The sequence below is a fragment of the Lasioglossum baleicum genome, chromosome 12 (assembly GCF_051020765.1).
Source record: "Lasioglossum baleicum chromosome 12, iyLasBale1, whole genome shotgun sequence".
Classification (NCBI taxonomy): domain Eukaryota; kingdom Metazoa; phylum Arthropoda; class Insecta; order Hymenoptera; family Halictidae; genus Lasioglossum; species Lasioglossum baleicum.
The window spans coordinates 2,147,391-2,166,055 of NC_134940.1; the positions used below are offsets into that span (position 1 = coordinate 2,147,391).

At 36.1% G+C, this 18,665-nt stretch overlaps 1 non-coding gene across 1 annotated transcript; it reads left to right on the forward strand.

Annotated features, from left to right (window-relative positions):
• Positions 1-5,001: 5,001 nt before the first annotated feature.
• Positions 5,002-5,121, forward strand: LOC143214718 (5S ribosomal RNA). The gene has a single exon (XR_013010200.1). It is a non-coding gene; the product is annotated as a 5S ribosomal RNA (ribosomal RNA).
• The last annotated feature ends 13,544 nt before the right edge of the window (positions 5,122-18,665 follow it).

Here is an 18,665-nt window from a genome sequence, read left to right on the forward strand (position 1 = left end):
CTTTAATTTCCCTTCCAATTTCCGTAATTGCGCGCCTTACACGAACGGTAGCTTACATATGTTAATGATCGCGTTGCAAAGTAGAGCACGAACGTATGTTTCACAGTGAGAACAAGTTTTGGGTGCGCCAGAGAATTAGCGATATCACCTTTCGTAAAACGAACAAGACCGGGCACCAACGCGTAAAAATTTGTAATCAATCATTTCAATATCTGACCGTGCGCTCTTAGTCAAATTGCACGATGTCGACGGCTCGCCTAAAGCATTCGTTCTCTACGAGAAAACATTATACTGCATCTTATAAAATGATCCGTTTAAACATCTTACATCAAAAGAATAAATCAATTTTAAATATAATCTATACACACACACACACAGGGTTTTGCATTAGAAAGTGTTATTTTACATTATTACACAACGCTGTTTTTTTTACACAATTAACACAATTCTTTACTATTTTACAATTTTTGCCATTTTACCATTTCACGATTTTACAATTTTTCACAAAGATTTTCAGACAATGTTCGAAATAAAATGCTTCCTCATACGTATTTGCATATCTCATTCATATTTAATTAAAACATTTACCTTTTCATTCTACGTATTTCGAAGCGAATGGTCCACAAATCAACGTTCATACGTCCGCAGCGTATGCGAATGTCGAGAAGTGGAATAAAATGAAAAATTTGATTTTATTTTCAGGATAATGAAACCATCGACGGAGGAAGTAAAATGTTTACTTTCCTACCTGTGCAAATCGGTAAATTGGCTGAAAGAAATCTAACTATACAAATGCGAATTACGAATATCGTTGGTACCCCGAATAAAATGTTGAATTTAATACAGAATATGGCAGGATGCACAGCGCAGCGGCCGAATGAAAAAGGTGGTCGCCGCGCGCCGGTTCGCTTAATCTTAACGACGAGTTTCAATGAAACGGATCCTTGGGAATCGAGGAACGGTCCGAAATTCCGTCGGGGATCGAAGTTAGCGTTCATTAGTGATCCACGCGAGGTTTCCGACGAGTCATGTGGAAATAATTAAGGTAAGTGTGGGGTCCGTGCTCCGAATCGACGCTAGCGTCGTCTCTCCTTTTTCTTCGAAGACGCGTCTTCTTTCTTCTTCGCCGTTCGTCTTTCTTACCGGTCTTATTCACTTACGCTTCTCTCAATCAATTTCTCTTTCACACGTCGCAAGTTATCCGCTGCTCTCCTTCCTCGTACTTTCTTTCTCAATATCTCACTGTCGCCTCGCTCCCGGCAATTAAATGCTTTCAATTCCGTTGCACTGGCGAAGCCTTTCTTCCGTTTACCGGCAATCTTCCGAACGATCCGGTCAATTAATTTTTCTTTTGCGTAACATGCGCTTTAATTGTTCGTTAATGAATTTCTTTCATTCTTCATACTTTCTGGATACTCACGATCGTTAGTTTTATCGTGTCATCGGGGCACGATTTCTCCGGTGCTTATACGCCGTTTGTGAAATAGAGTGGTCGACGGAGAATCTCGCTTGTTGCCACATCATCACGGTTATGCGATTATTGTAGATCCGTAATAATTAGTCCGTGTTCTCCATGCATTTATGGTAGAACGCGAGTAGGCGAAATTTTGTTACGTTAAATGTTAAACCCCATCTTTAGCAACCATTCGTGATACCATACCATTGTCTCCATTGTCTCCATAGAATTTTCTTTAACGAAAAAGCTGTCAATTGTTTTCGCTCTTTTTGTTGGTATAACAGATAACATGTTCGAAATTATCGACAACTTCTGATTGCAATGTTTGCTTCTCAAGTGTGTCACCAATGTCACCAACCCTTATCTTGATCGTTGACTTATTTTTAAAATCGCAGTAGGTACACTTCATGCATTTGGCAGTTTGAGCAGAATCACTTTTCACAAAATAATTCCAAAGAGTTTTACTGGTATATTCTTTTTCACTATCACACATGAATTCTTTACTGGACATTGTACTTGCACGATACGAACTGGAATAATAGATCGACAAACAGATACATATGTAAATACGTGGGGTACGGCAACGGAAAAAGTGAAGAGCTCAGAGCCGTGAAACAAATGCATCATCGAAATAGTTGATCGTGCGCGTCGTCGTTCGCAAAATATTGATTATACGCATAGTCCCGCAAGATTTGCGGGATCCCGCATCACCTATTTAAGAAATGCGGGACCAAGAAATGACGCGGGATTGCAATCCCTGCATACAAGGTTACAAAAGCATATGTTTTTCGTCTCTAAAGTTTAATCAGTCCTTTGTTCCAAGTCAATGTTTGATGTTCGTCAATTTGTTGGTACATCGCGTTAAGCGTTGTTTTGGACAAGTTCAAAGGCTGAGCCTGCAGGTTCAGCCCGATGAAATACAGTTCGTCCAATTAAGTCGCGATAAGATCGTCGCGCGGCCATGGGTGACGATTTGAAAACGACTTCATTAGACTAGCCATAAAATGCATCGGCCCGTTGTGAAACGAAAAGTGGGCCTGATGCACACGGACAGGTTAAAGGGACAGGTGGTGTCGTAGATCACCTTTAAGGCGGCAGGTATCTCCACACGGCAAACGTCTAGGTCCCCACATAAAAAGGTATGATTAGGGTTTATTAGACGCGACATACCACTCTTGGAAATTCCGATATAACTGAAAGAAGGAATCTCCTTGCACGCGCACCCATCGCCGGGCGTTCAAATCTCCATTTTTATGAGGGACCGTCATTATAGCGTGCCGCGAGAAAGAAATGTTCCAGTAGCACCCTTTGGAGAAAGAAAAATTTCTCCTGGCATTTCTGACTGCTGGATAGTGGATTTTTCTTGAAACAATACGTCTTTTAACCCTTTGGACTCATGCACATATGATTTTTTCACTTTATGCATATTAACGCATTACCGACCGGTGATTATTGCTTATTTTTGAGAAATCTATGGTTCATGGCTAAACACTTTTTAATGGAACCTTCAATGGTAACAGCAATTTTCATTATGAACTAACAAGACACCCTGAATAGCGTCATCTAATAGTTTCATTTAAGATTGCAATGTAAAAGAAAATTTCTATGCTTTCTTTTGGCACAGCAAAATTATTGAAAATCCTATTAATAGGCTTCCGGTAGGTAAAGTGTTAAATAATTTAATAACGTAACAATTATTTTACATTGCTGTGCTAAGGATTAACAACGAATTTCATTAGAGGAAAGTCGTGTAATTCCGGTTAGTACTTACTAATTCTGGCCACTAGCATTTTATTAAGTAATTGAAACCTAGCGCAAAAATTTAAGCATACTTATTAAAAATAATAAGAGCATAGAATCTGATAAAGCTAATGGCTAGACTGCATTTATCTCTGACATAAGTAACTACGCATTACCGTAACAAATCCTTTTATATATATATATAAAACAACTGTCGGTACAAATTCTTGGCAGCAGGACAACTTCTTTCCTTAGCAAGAAATATTTCTTGGTAAGAAAAGAAGTTCTCTTGGAAAGAAAAGTTCTTGATAAGAAAAAAACTTGTCTTGTAAATATTTCTTGGTAAGGAAAGAAGTTGTGTACTGCTGTCAAGAATTTGTACCGAAAGTTGTTTTGCTAAGCGTGGATCTTACAAGACATTACAGAATCACTTTTGCTAATTTCCTTCAATACTGTCCTCTTCCTCGTTCCAAATGGAGAGTACCTTTACGCATATATTCCTTATTTCCGGTTCAAAATTGGTAGCTCTTTTTTTGTGAAAGTAGTTTACCTTTCTCTTTCTTTTCTGTTAATATCGATTCCTGTTATTAGATCCGACTATTTATTAATTAAACGATCAAAATATATTTATATACTGGTAAATTTTCTTAATTCAAAATTTTTTGATCTTAATTTCAGTTCGATTTAATTGCATTTCTGCGAAATGCAACATAAATTACACTTTATATTAATTTAATAATTCTGACAGACGCAATTATATGAAAATTTTCCTTGAAAATGGTCTAAATAGTTGACCGAAACGTTGAAAACTTTGTGGTAATTTGCAAAATTGCTTAAGTAGTAGCATCAGATCGAGAACCAGTGCGCTGAGAACATTAATATACTTTCTTGATAGAGATGTTCAAGATCCATTGAAATTTTCAAATAATGTTCATTCCGCCAGCAAACGCAGCGAAGCAATGGTTGCATCGACAGCGAGCTAATTAATCAGGGAGCGGAGCAACTTGATGCATGTACCGATTAGCTACGAAACATTTCGTTTCTTCGAGAGCGTTCGGTTTCTCTTCGAGTGGCTCACCATTTCACGTTCACCGCGCCGATATTCAGTAATGCCATTCTTGATTTCCCGAAGGACTTCGTTTTTAAAGTGAAATTATAACGCGGCGATATATCCACGGAGCATAGAAAATGCAGAGGCGCAGAAAAATGCTGGCCGATAGAGACGTATCAACAAGGAGTAATGATACAGCCTGGCAGGACACGCGTCCATGAAGCTTCCGCGGTGCCGTTTATATCCAACCGGTCCCCGACGACCGGCAACCTGCCTTTTTCTTGCTTTATTTCGCTGAAATCAGATCAAACGGTCAGTCATCGGCGAAATTCATTCCTGCTTCAACGAATTTCTGTATCGGCGCGGTGGTCTGCTCTAACGAGACTTCTTCGCGCGTCCCTCGAGAATACACATACTCACTTTTTTTTTTATTTTTTGGAACAATTATTATAGAAAATGAGTCTCCCGAAAAAAAAAATAGTTTACAGCGAGATTGTCTGTTTTATATCAAGATTATAATATTGACAATTACTCAAGCACAACAGTTGCTTAAGATGCATTTAAAAAATCATAAAAATGAATGCATTTGTAAATGTACAGTAAAAATTAACTCGGACAAATAAATAGAGAAAGAATTCTAGTTAGTTAATTAAGCTATTAGTATATATGTTACAAAGAAAATATTAAACATTTTTCTACGTACGATATTATGGAAATTAAGTTCTATATCATTCATTGCTGGATCAGTTCCAGAGACAACGGCCACATCGCATTGAAAAAAACCGATTCTCGTCCGATCATCGAAGTTAAACAGTGCTGAGCGTGGTTAGTACTTGGATGGGTGACCGCTTGGGAACACCACGTGCTGTTGTCACTCTTTTTTTTTTTATTTTCTATCCTCACTATGTATAAGGTATGTATATATAGTAAATTAAACTGTTCAATTTTCTAAAACAACAGTGAGATAAGACCTTTTGAAGCGCTTTTGTGTTATTTAATCCTATGGGATAATATATGTATTAACCCTTTGCTCTCGGTGCTATTTTAACTTGAAAATTAAACATTTCTTTCAACCTCGAATAACTCCAATATTCAATAATATATTAATCTTTTTCTTTGTATAAATATGAAATTGAGAGATATATATATATATACATAATCAAAATTAGTATAATTTAAATTAGTTGAATAATTGATTAGATACCAATATATTTAAAAAATAATGTAAATAATATTGTGAATAATGGTACAGCAATTTTTGATGGTGACTCTCTGAGTCACTAAGGGTTAATTAAACGATCAAAACATATTTATGATATATACTGAAAAATTCTTTTAATTTAAATTTTTAACTTCCCGATTTTATAGGGAAGTTATTGTAATGACCCCGAAAATCGAAAATCGATTTTTTAGCAGATCTTCACGTTTCATGGTCATTGCAGTCATTTTAGACTATTTTCAGCAAAATGTTCGTGTGTGTGTGTGTGTGTGTGTGTGTGTGTGTGTGTGTGTGTGTGCGTATGGCCGTTTCTATGTAATCAAATTTTTCGTTAACGTTTTCAGAAAAAGTAACAACGCGATCAGGATGATGAATGATGCAATCGATGTGCCCCGCTGTAACTTAGAGCTGATTAGATTTTAGTCCATTTTGGTCAAGTAGTTTTTTAGTTTTTTTAGTTTTTTTCGAAAGAAGTTTATTCAACAATGCAATTTATACGAGAGAACGGAAAGTTTCCACCGAAGGAACAAACGTAATTACACAAAAAATTTTTTTTTCGATTTTTTTAAAATTAAAAAAAAATTTTTTTTTTTAATTTTTTGTACCTTACGATGATGTTTTCGCTTACAATAATCGAAAATTATCCCAATGCAAGAGTGAGTTAATCATATCTACTCCCGAGAATACATTTTCAAAGAATATCGATGAAAGTACAAAAAAAATTTATATTACAATCTTTAAAAAAACAATCAGTTCAAAACGAATTATTAACTGAGATTAAATTGAAAATTAATATAAACTATATGATAATTATTAATAATATTGATGTTGAAAACGGATTGGTTAATGGAGCATGCGGAATATTAAAATTTATTACTTTTCAAGAAAATACTAAAATTCCGTCTATATTGTGGTTAGATTTTCAATTGGCCAGAGTAGGAGTGAAAGTAAGAACTCGTTATCGTGATTATATGAAAAATGCAAATATTGATCAAAATTTTACACCAATAATAAAAATATCGAATCAAGTAAATATGTCGAGTGAGGAAAAATATCAAATCACACGTAGTCAATTTCCAGTGGTTCCTGCTGAAGCGATTACGATTCATAAAAGTCAGGGACAAACAGACGAGAAAGTATGTTTGGATTTTAAAAAATCAGAAAGGCGAACTTTACAAATGTTGTATGTAGCACTGAGCAGAGTTTCAAAATCGAGCGCGGTTTATATATTTTGGGACAATTTAAATTAACAGTATCGAAGAAAACCAAGATCAATACTGCAAACCCGGATAATGAGGAGTTGTATCGTTTGCGAAAAACTAATTAAGACAATTTATTTTGCAACATTAGTATGCTATAACAAGGAACCAAGCGAGCAACGAGCCTGCGATGTTCGTTTAATGCGACGCCATATAGCAAACATTTTGATAAGTAGAAAACTATTGAATTTCCCTGAAAACGTATAATCTTCTTAAAACGTACACTTAATAATGATAATAATATACTGCAACTAACGAATCGGGAAGTTCTTTGTGTGGCTCGTGGAGAGTCACACCAAATAAAAAAAAACGTTAATAGCTATAGGTACTACTAGCCATGCGTACCACTAACCCTTTCGCAAGAGCAGTCCTATCCGCGAGCTCGCGAAGCGAGCGAGCAAAAACAACCCTACTCGCGAGCGAGCGAAGCGAGCGAGCAACAATAACCCTCTAGTTTAATCTTAATTTCAGTTCGATTTAACGGAATAATATTATTGATCTTATAAGCAATGCGAATTTATTTTCTTATTTTGGAAGGTAAACTGCGAAAGCGTAATCTCAACTATTAATATTATACATATACGTATGTATATCCTTCCTCATTCTTTACAATCTTGAAACACAGAAGTGTAATTCTACTGGCTATGCTGATCTATTTCATATTCCGAAAATATGAAAGGAAACTCTTACTCTAAAGTATTGGTTACACAAACGAAACGAAAGATGTTAAAATATTGACAATCTTTCGAGAATCGGAAATGTTTAAATATTTGTTGAATCCACTGTATGTTCGGTCAGGGTCGAAAAGGTTGAAGTAATTCACACCACGAGCGTGTGCTAATCGTTTCGTACAGTTGATGCATGCCTATTAAATATGTATAGCAAGCGCCCTTTTAATTGAGCGGCCTGGTCTCTCGGCATAGTGGCACGTGTTTTTGGTTTCTGGCACGCGCATCACTGGTCAACGAGTGGGGGAAGGGCCACGGGGCCCACGGGGCCCATGGGAGCTGGTCCCCGTAAGGACGAAAAGGGAGGAAACTGGGATGGGGAGGAGGGAAGGAGAGGGAGGAAGAAGTTCACTTAACTTCCCCTCAGCAAGTTGTCTTACGTTTGCCAACGCTCTTGTTCAGGGCGAAAGGGCCACGATACTGTATGTAGTAAGGCGGCAGATTCTTTCGGTTATATTTTATAGCCGTCTGTTTAGGAGGAAAAAAGAGGGAAGAGGACGCGAGAGACGAAGGACGAACAATGCAGTGGCGTAGTTTGCTAGTCCCGTCGACCATTTCATCGGCGAATCAAAAAAGACATAGAGAAAAACTAGAAAAATCTCTCGTTTTCTCATTTTATAAACACAGCTACATACTTTCACTGACAGCTACACTCCTTTTTGCAGCCCATCCATTATAAAAGAACCAAAATGTTATGAGAAGACTGTGGAACTTCGTGCAAAATAAAAATTATCTTCATTATTTGCAAGACACGCAGCCACATTGAAATTTCTTCTTTGATTATCTTTAGATGTTGGAATTGAACATTTCTTACGTTCTTTTAATTCTTTATAATACATAACTTACAAGGTAATATGTATATATCCGTTTATTTCATATTTTATGCAACAGTATTTTCCAATTCATTAAATGTTTTCTCTGTTTTGTGCTGGATCTATTAATTTTTATGTGAGACTATGATCGACATCGAAGCAAATTAATGTTTGCCATGTCTCTTATCTCATTGTTGGACACTTGGACGACTCAGAACCAGAGAAATTTCTAATCGACAATTTCGAATCAGTAATTTTCCTATACAGGGTGTCAGAAAAATGTACTTCCTTGAAAGCGTTTCGCCTTGAAGGCGATTCCTGAGATCATTTGAAGTAATTTTGTCCGTTGCGAAAAACGTTCTCCTCGAGGCCTTCTTCAGGAGTTATAAACACGGACCAATCAGAGAGTTGGCATTAGCTGAGGCGGACACCGTCCGCAGAAGTCGGGCTCTGGTTGGTCCGTGTTTTCGTGTATAGCTCCTTAACGAACCCTCGAATAACAATTTTAGAAAGGAGAAAATTATTTCAAATGTTCTCAGACTTTACTTTGAAACTAATTTTTACTTTGAAATCAACTATTAAACCAAACAGGTGACGAAACTTTTCAATATTAGTAAAAAAATTAACTTGGCCCATTTCTGCTGTGAACTTTAAATCTCCAATTTATATTTTGAAGATATACTACGTTTTACACACGTTACAAACGTTTTACACAAACTTAATCGTACGTTTCGTCACGCGTGTTTAATTATCAAGAAGAAAATAGGCGAATTTCTACCCGGAGGAATGTATAAAAGTAAAAACAGTTGAGTTTACTAGAATATTACTTGCACGCGAGAAACAGTCTTACAAATGGCGTAAGTGTACACGCAATTAAAATCTCCAGTTTTGAGGAAAATGCGCCGTCTAATTTATCGAGGACTGATTGTGCGCCGAGTGAATGCTGAGCGATGTCGTTTAACGAAGAGTAAAACCATCATTGATTTGGTGGTCCTTGAAGGAGCACGCGGAATATTATCGCACGCGATGTGCAATGTTTAGAGAACGGAGGAATCACATCTTCCTGCCGGTTAATAACTATTATTGCTTACTTTTAGGGTCCACGAATGATACGTTACTGTGGATAGAAGGGATGAGGAGAGGAGAGACCGGAGAACGGGCAGGTGCGCGCGTTTCATTTCGTGTTCCGGCGAACAGCCTCGGTGGTTCCGACCAAAGGCGCGCTGCGATTCGGCTGTTTGCGATTTTATCCTGAAACGTCTCGTATGCCAAATCTCTCATTCGATAGAATAAAGGGCCACACTCTGAATAGCAAGAACAGTCGTATTTCGCAGTGGGAAGTATCGCGGATCACCAGGGATTTCTGCCCTGCTAAATACACGTGGCCCTCGGACCTCACAAAATGAATACGAACACCTGATTTAATAGCGTTGTTTAGCTTATTTCAATATTTTTCTCGCATTAGCATATACATTTGTTGCTATCGCCGACACGGGACGATCCAATCATTTATTTCGTACATTTATTAGTACACAGGGAACAAGGGCACACACACACACACAGTTTATGGTCCACAGAATTTTATTTCTAATCAAATATCTAATAAAACGAGTATTCGACGAAGCAAATATTTAGAAATATTGTGTTAGAGCAGTGGTCGGCTATCTGATTAGTCAAAAGAGCCAAATATCAGCAGTACAACGATTTAGATTTCTTTCGAAAGCCAAAATTCTTTACAAGAAACCTGTTTTTAGAAGTCAAAACTAGGTACGCTGAATGAAACTAGATATCATACTTTATAATAATCTTATTTATGGATAAATAGACTGCGGATTTTTGTGCATTTATAGCAAAATTGAGTAGATTAATTTAAAAATTGTTGGAAAATTTTACAAATTGAAGATGTCAATGTATGATTTCTCTTGTATTCGAATCATTAAGGGAAGAAATAACGTTCGATTTAGTTTTCCTATCCCTTGCAATCGATGCAGACAATTTTTATTTTGCATAAAGATCCGCAGTCTATTAATGAGTATATAGGACAATAAAAATTTAAATGAAATGTTCACATCCACGTATAAATTATTAGCCAGATTAATAATCTGTGACGTCGAATGTATTCGGTGACACGAGGCACGAGAACATTTTCGTCTCGTTCTTTTTTAGTATACTCGGACCCACGAAGGGTCCCCGTATGAAAAATTCGTACTCGGCCAGGTGAACACAGGTGTATGAGCTAACGAGCGTGGTTTTGCCTCCCCTGTCAGGTAGAATAAGACTACAAGAAAGAACTTATAAAAACGAACAGAGACGGCAGTAGGAAGCGCGAGACTAGCAAACAGAAGAGAGAAGACGAGAGAAAATGGGTAACAAGGAATATAACTCGAGTGATGAGATAGCCAAAAGGACAATAGAAAAATTATGGACAAATTATCTTCTTGTGTCTTGTGTCTTGGAGTAAATAAATGGATCTAGCTTCTTTCAATCAAAATAAATTGGAATAATGAATTTTCCAAATTTATTAAAAGATATACGAAAGAACAGAAAAATGTCGGTTTGATATGTGTTCATATTGAAACGATTTTCACTTGACACCCCCCCCCCCTCACGAAGACTGTAAAGTTTCTGAATCATGTTTTTTATTGTAATCGACTCATTGAAATTATAATTTATATTCTGCAGACACTGATTATATTTTAAATAAATGTAACAGTGAAAGTTAAAAATGATAATTCAGGATTCACAAATTATGTAGATGTTGTAGATGATCGACTCGGCAACCTTGTATACTCGTTGGAAGACGGGTTGCCATGAGTTAAGGATCTTTATATATATTTTAATAAATTCAGTCAACTCAATAAAATCGGAATAATTTACTTAACAGCATAAGAATACAGACGACAAGATTTATTGTAGCAATTGGGCTCTATTTCACCTTAAAATACGGAAAGTACTTTCTTGCCAACCCAATACTATGTGCGCACATTGACCACCACTTGGTTGTTCACACGTAAATACCAACTTTCCCAAAAAACCGCAAAGGTTCTAAATTAATAGCGTCGCCCCGTCACGTGCAAATTATAGGTGTACATGGCCGTGATGCTGTGTTAGGACATCGAGAATTGTGAACTTTCTATACCAGGAAGCACGCAGTATAGGAATTTTCTTTTTCTATGTAATCGAATCGGCGGTAATTGGCGTTGGCAAGGTTTCTACGCCTGCATACAAACCGTGCAAGCACTTTTTTTACGCGCCGCTGATGTTCAGTGGTTTACGTGAAATGAAAATTGCGTGATGAAAACTGTAGGTCTCACTGTTTTCAATTTACACGTTACTTACAGACGTTGTGGTCTTTTTATGAAGTTACGCGCCACAAAGAAACCCAGTGGCTTTCTAGTTCGCAATTCACTGGTGTAAACAATGTGGCGTCGTTCAAAAAACGATTATGCTTCAAGGTACCCGTTACGTAGAAAAATGATCGTTGTTATCGAATCGCAATTTCCATTGCACCATTCTCGGTTACTTAAATAAATCACTGATCTTGAAACGATCGTCCAATTTCTTCATTACTATCGTCTGACAATTTGTGTCAATTTTCAGCTTTTCTTATTAATCTTTGCTTATTTACTAGTCTATTTATCAGTATGTAACTTGTACGCATTTATAACGAAAATGGATAGAAGAAACACAAAACAATTTAACTCCTTGCCGTACCATTTTTTTTACAGTTACAGCGATTAAAACGTCTTTGTACCCAAAAATGTCGTAGGAGGGAAAAGAAAATTTATATTTTTTCTATGGCAACGTTTATTTTAATATGCTTAAATATTGATTACATAACATTCATGTTTGTTAGACATTGTTAAAATCTTCATGACGACGAGTCTGACTCGTTAAAATACGGCATTACTTTCAATTTTGTAAAATTATTAGGGAAAGCAACTCTATTTGGCTTTTATTCCTTGTAAATAATGAGGACAATTTTTATTCTACATAAAAATCCAGAGTCTACTTACTATCAATTATTGTACTTACTCGTGATTTGTTTAATGCATTGGCTAAATTATCAAGCACACAGTGATATTCTTGTTCATAGAAAAATAATAAGAAAATTGAGTGCATTGTTGAAGGTGGAGTTAATTAATAACTGCTGGGTGCCCGAAATATACTATACTATACTTGGAAGTATAATAAATCGACCTCACGTTTTTGAAATCTGGTATTAGTTTCGCACAATGCATTACATAATACATGGCAGAAGTGATCAAAGAAAATGTAGCAAGACTTGGAAATCCATGAGAATATGCAACGCAGATAAAATCATAAATAATAGCAGTCTCCGAATATAAAACGAGATAATCTCCCTAGACAAGAATAAACAATACCTACCGACACAGAATAGGTCGTAGCTGCACAATTCGTAATTTCGCGCGTTACAACATGCTGCATATTAACTAAACGCACGAAATTTATTCGAGGAACAAACGGAGACCTGAAAGAACTGCTAACGACATCTAGGAATTTCTCATGAATTATTGAGTTTCTTAAGAGGACGAAATCACTGAATACAAAACTCCAACAAAGGCAAATAACTCGTTAATAACCAGTGGTACACCATGGAATTGTAAACACGCCAATGTAAGAACAAGTTAGTATTGCGAAATATGCGATGACCAAAGGAATGAACTCGGTGCACCGAATAGTTCGCATAACGGCAGGGTCGTTATCATTGAAATTGAAATTTACACGCTGTTGATGGCGATTCGCATTAATTTTCTTTCTTTCACAATTGAACGACAAGACTACTCTCTCTCTCTCTCTCTGTTTCTCCATCTCACTGTGTGCGTCTCTCTCTCTCTTTCTCTCTCGTTTTCTTTGACTCGTACCTCCTGCGAATCGGCCGAAATCCACAGCTGTGCGACGCACCGCGCGGCCCCAGCAATAATTTCATTACAATCAAAGAAGTTTGGGAGACTAATGATTGCAATTTGCTCGAAAGTTCTCTGTTGGGATTCGTACGGTGGAATTTCAATCTCAGAGGTTTATAGGCCGCGAAAGTGAAGCAGCCGTGCCCGCAGTGAAATTAACGAGTGACACGTACGGGACCACATGTTTTCGAGGATTTCGAGATTCCGTTACAAATTACAGGGGACGTTTAAGCCCACGATCGGCACCGGTACGCAATTTATCGTCCCCGCGTATCGAACTTATTATGCGCGATTTCATTCGCGGCTTTTATTGGATATAATTAGTTGGAACACCCTTGCGAAACTTTGTCGCAACTCTAGATTACATAGAATGCGCCAAGTGACGCAACGTGTGCGAGCTAACTTGAAGATGCACACCGGTCCTGAAGGAAAGTTTCAGCAAATGTGGATCGAAAAGGAATTGTTATTTAATTCAATTATATTGCGCCGAAAAGAGCGACAAAAATTTCCAGTAATTTGCTTCACAAAGTCTGCTGTTATCATACAAATTTTTTAAATATGTCCACTGCTTTATATTGTACGTACCAATTTTTGTTATATATGCATAAATGATAATTATGTCAAGGACAATAAGTTATACAGTTACAAACACACGCCTTGCATCCTAACAAAAATTTTTAAACGGACTGAATGTACGATACTTTCTCTTAAAATCAGTTGTAAAAATATAATAGCTTTTCTATAGAATAATATTACAATCATTCTCTAATGATTGCTCGTACGAATGGTTTGTGGTGTGTCAATTATATCACTCTCGTATATGTGTAATGTTAGAATATTAGTTCGTATTGAGAATATATGTATACATAGTCTGCAGATGTCGGAATCAGCTCGCGTGAATTCCATTTTCGACGGCTCCTTTCATGTAACACTCGACTCGCATTCATGGAAGTGTTTTGAAACTGACAAGTTCTGTTACATTTACCGCAATTGCATCCACCTTCCCTCGCAATTACGTCTCACAATCAGCTTCTACTGACATTGAAATGATAGTTCTTATTAACTTTCGTTTCTTGGCAATCGAGTATTTCGTAGGTAGAATATATTACAAATATTTTGTTTCATAAATGAAGTGTTCAAACGTGTTCAAACATAGAAGCATTTTTAGATACGCAAAACATTCGAAACAACTTTGTATTGGACTCCCACTAGAACTGTTAGAATTTTGTAATTCTATAACGTAAATAGCAACATTGAAATATTTTATGATTTTTACATACATTTAGTGTTTTAGGTTGGGTTAAAATAAATTCCTTATTAAGTAACGAAACCTTCTTCAATTATGCATGTGCATATTGTGTTACTGAAGCAGCTCACTGAAATGTAAAATGTTGTAGCAACAAACAGGTTCCAACATATGTATAAGAATCTAATTCAAGTTTAGAGTTGCAGGTTTGCTGGAAGGTTACATGCAGTACATGTTTTATATTGCTGTAAGACGCATAACAGATACGTAATATGTATAATACGTAAGTTCTTTTAATTTTTCCACATTTTCAATTTCACCTTCTCATTATTGCAATAAATACATGAAATTTAAAATTATTGCCATCATAGCATTAATATGATGAAAATAATACATTGATATATTGATCATTTCATCTACACATCAAGTACTGGCATAAATACATAAAATCCGCAGTCTACTGGCACACATCGAGCCGAAATTGAAATGTAATCCAGAGCGAGCTTAAGAATCCTCCGGTTCGTATTAAAATGTAATGACGATGTGCTCGGCGTAATTAAAGTGAAATTGTAATATTTTTTTCGTTGTGTGCTCCGTGCCCGCAATTAGTCATTTCAAGAAACATTGATTGTACCCCTGGATAGGGCTCCTGGCGTGATTAATGACGGGACAACGAAGGAAAAGGGTTAAATAAAATTTCATACATCTCTCGTCAGGAGAAGACGACGAGTTGACCACGGGAATTTATTTCTCGGTGCCAATCATACGTAACGTTACGCCATTTTAATGTCGCCCCATTAAAATTGCCAAATTAGTGGCCCGAAATTTGAAATTTGATTATACCCCACGATAACTGGTTCTTGTCTTAATGGGGATATCCTGGTTTTTCCTTCTCAAAACATCGTTTTCTGGCATTTTCTTCAAGTGTAATTGTTATAGAGTGTATGTGTCGAAGAGTATGTTTGAATTCGTAAAATTAACTATTGCGACGATATCTCAAAGAATTCCGGTTGAACAATTTGTCCCAATCAAAGTTTTTTTAATCCGTCGCTTTTTCTCATTTTCTTAACGTGCTGAAGGCGGACAATATTTTAAAAATCAGTCATGAAAACCCATTTTATAAATAAATAAGCCATATTCATACTGTTTAATATATACTAAAGTTTTGATCTAACAAAAACCTTGGTCCGTGCTGTTTCTCAGATCCTGTGGTATCCGTTACTTAAACCACTAAATATAGTTCAAAATATATCGTGTTTAGTGTCCTGCTAATCGGAAAAATGCCACAAATAAGTTGACGAAAGTCCTATGAAAGAATAATGAAAAATAAAGAAGTTTTGTAATTGCATTAGTAGTGGGTCACACCCCTTGCGGGGTATGCCCCCCAGTGGAGGGGATGAGCGATGTTTACTGTACTTTACTGTACTTCCACCTTTTTGTATTTTCGATCAGCGGAAGGACCGGGATCATGGCAACAATCAATACATGTTTTTCAAAATATAATAAAAAATATATAAGTCATGTAATTCTGATTATTTTGACTTAAAAAAAATTAAGTGTGTACTTGAAATACCCATGAGTTTGCGTGCAAAATTCTAACACGAAAAGTTTAACAGTTCCTTCGAAAAAAATGGTAAAAATTGGTGAAAAATCAACCTGGAAAACCAGATTACCTCTTTAATCGAGCTCTTTAATCGGTACTATCTAAACTTATTGATACAGAAAAATTTGAAGCTATCCACAGGAAGAATCAGTCCCGTTCCACCATTAAGCAGAGTCGCGTGCCGAACACCACTTTCTAAACACTCATGAAGCAATTCCACGTGCGACTTTACACGCTCTGCATTTAAATGTACGAGTCGAATCTTATTACAACTCATGAAACATTATTGCTCAATAATACGCCTGTAAAAAACTCATTGAAAAAGTGTATTACTATGAATCGTCGATTTTTATTAACTCTTGAGTCAATAAATACTAGGAGTGTGCAGACTGTCCTGTCTTATGTTTCGGACGTCCGAGTGTTCGGGTCGGTCCGTCGAAGTTGAGCGGTCTCGGTCTGGCGTCCGTAACAATCGAACGCTCGGGTAGTCCGATACTGTTGGATGATCCGATATTGTCGGGCAGTTCGATACAATTGCGATTTCGGACCCAGACCAACAATTTCGGGCAGTTTAACACCTTGAAGCAGTCCGACCGAGTACGATATCTCGGACGTCCGCACACCTCTAATAAATACATTCTGTGCATCGCGATTTCTTACATTATTCCTCCATCAGATTTAGAAACTGTATCTTTATGGGTAAACCGTGGATTCTATGCATGTCTGAGAAATTTTGTCAAACACCAGTGAACTGTGTGCAGAAATTTCATCGAGAAATAATTAATTGAAGAAGAACGTATTTTATGGATTCCTGACACAAATGTATAGATGAAATGCAAAACCATGAAGTTATTAGAAGATTTATAAAAAGAAACAGTGAATTGTATTTTTGACTTATTAAAATTATTAATAAAAAAAACCCCATTCTACTGAAATGTTTTTCTTGCAATTGATTTGGAAAATGAATGTATTTACTATTATTCATTTTCTATGTATTTATATTATTCACATTTATATATGACTTATATATGATTCAAATAAAAATACACTGATATTTTTATTACCGATATGTTTTACATGTAAACATTAAATTACATATAAACATATAAACGTTAAAACATATGTTTTAAATACGATCTCTTATTAACATTCTAGATCATATATATTTATTTTAAAAAATCTATAAATCCATTAAACACTAACATGAATATTCATTTTTGAACATCTATAAATCTATGAATCTATCTACATAGAAACAAAAGTGCTTTCTTTATTTAACTTCAAATTTTAATTTTGATTACACTTTCTTTCTCATTGCAAAATTTGATGAACGTGTTGAATATTAGCAGTCGGAGAAATGTATTTCTTTTTCTGTCTTTAATCTAATTGTAAGACGAAATGAAAAAAATCCTAAGGTAAGAGCGATTTCACAGTAATGATCTCGAACCGGTTGTTCTACCACGCGACAATTTATTGTGGTCCTTTTCATGCTTCGTGTGTTTTCTCTGTTCCGCCTACTATTGCATGTTTCTCGCACGTTTCCCACGGGACAGAATAATAACTGGTGTAAAACCGGAGAGTAATGCTTAGTTTCCTGAACAGCGAAGTTGAGGGTTAACAGAGAATAGACAAGGGTTAACGAGTTGAATTTTCCTAAATAATATACTTACTCTTAGGAAAAAATATTTACTATATTATTACCTTAATGTATGCTATCACTCATTCGTCCAGTTAAATATTTCAATCCTGAGAAGAATTTCTGTAGGTGTGTCACTTATTTATCCGGATAAATATTTTAATCCTGCTAACAATTGATGAAGTCAGTTTCTCGAGAAAGTGCATATATTTCATTTTATGAGCAATTCTAGTGTGTTCATTAATTTTCATAATTTATTTGTCTCTTTTCAAACAATTGTATTATCAAAATTATCAATTTTGAAAACCATTGATCCTCCAGGATCGAAACTTGCATTTCTCGCATCTTCTCGTCCAAATCTACTGGAGAACATAGGAAAAAGGCTAAAATTTATAGGAGAAAGGCCAAAATTTCTGGTTGCAGAACTCTTCCAATTTTTTATGCCAAGATATTCTGGCTCAACAATCTCCGCCAAGTTTAGTTTGTTCGATACGCACTAAAAGGGTTAGAGATAGTTATTTAACTGGAAAATATGTGTGCAACGATTCTGATAGACCTCGCGTCAACCGAGTCATATAAGACTTATCTCGTAAGAAAAAGGACCATACAGACATCATGTCGGAAACGGCACCAGCTTTCCAGGCAAGCGAATGTATACTATACTTATGAACCTGAGACCAGGTGCGCATTTGTAACGAAAGACCGCGCAATGTGATCAAATAAACCGAGTCAAGAAAGTAACGGATATTTAAGAGCTTTGTCGCTCAATAAAGTAATTCTGAGCACAACCTCAACACTAAAGCTATCACCACAGGTCCAATAAACAGTTTTATATGTAAAAAATTGATTTGTCAAATCATTGAAATTGTAAAATAATTAAAGGAATTATTTTATTTAATCTGTATGTAGCCAACTAAAAATTTCATTGAAATTGGTTAATTGGTTTACGAGTTATAAACGATCAAAAGTGGTAAAAATGCCAAAAAT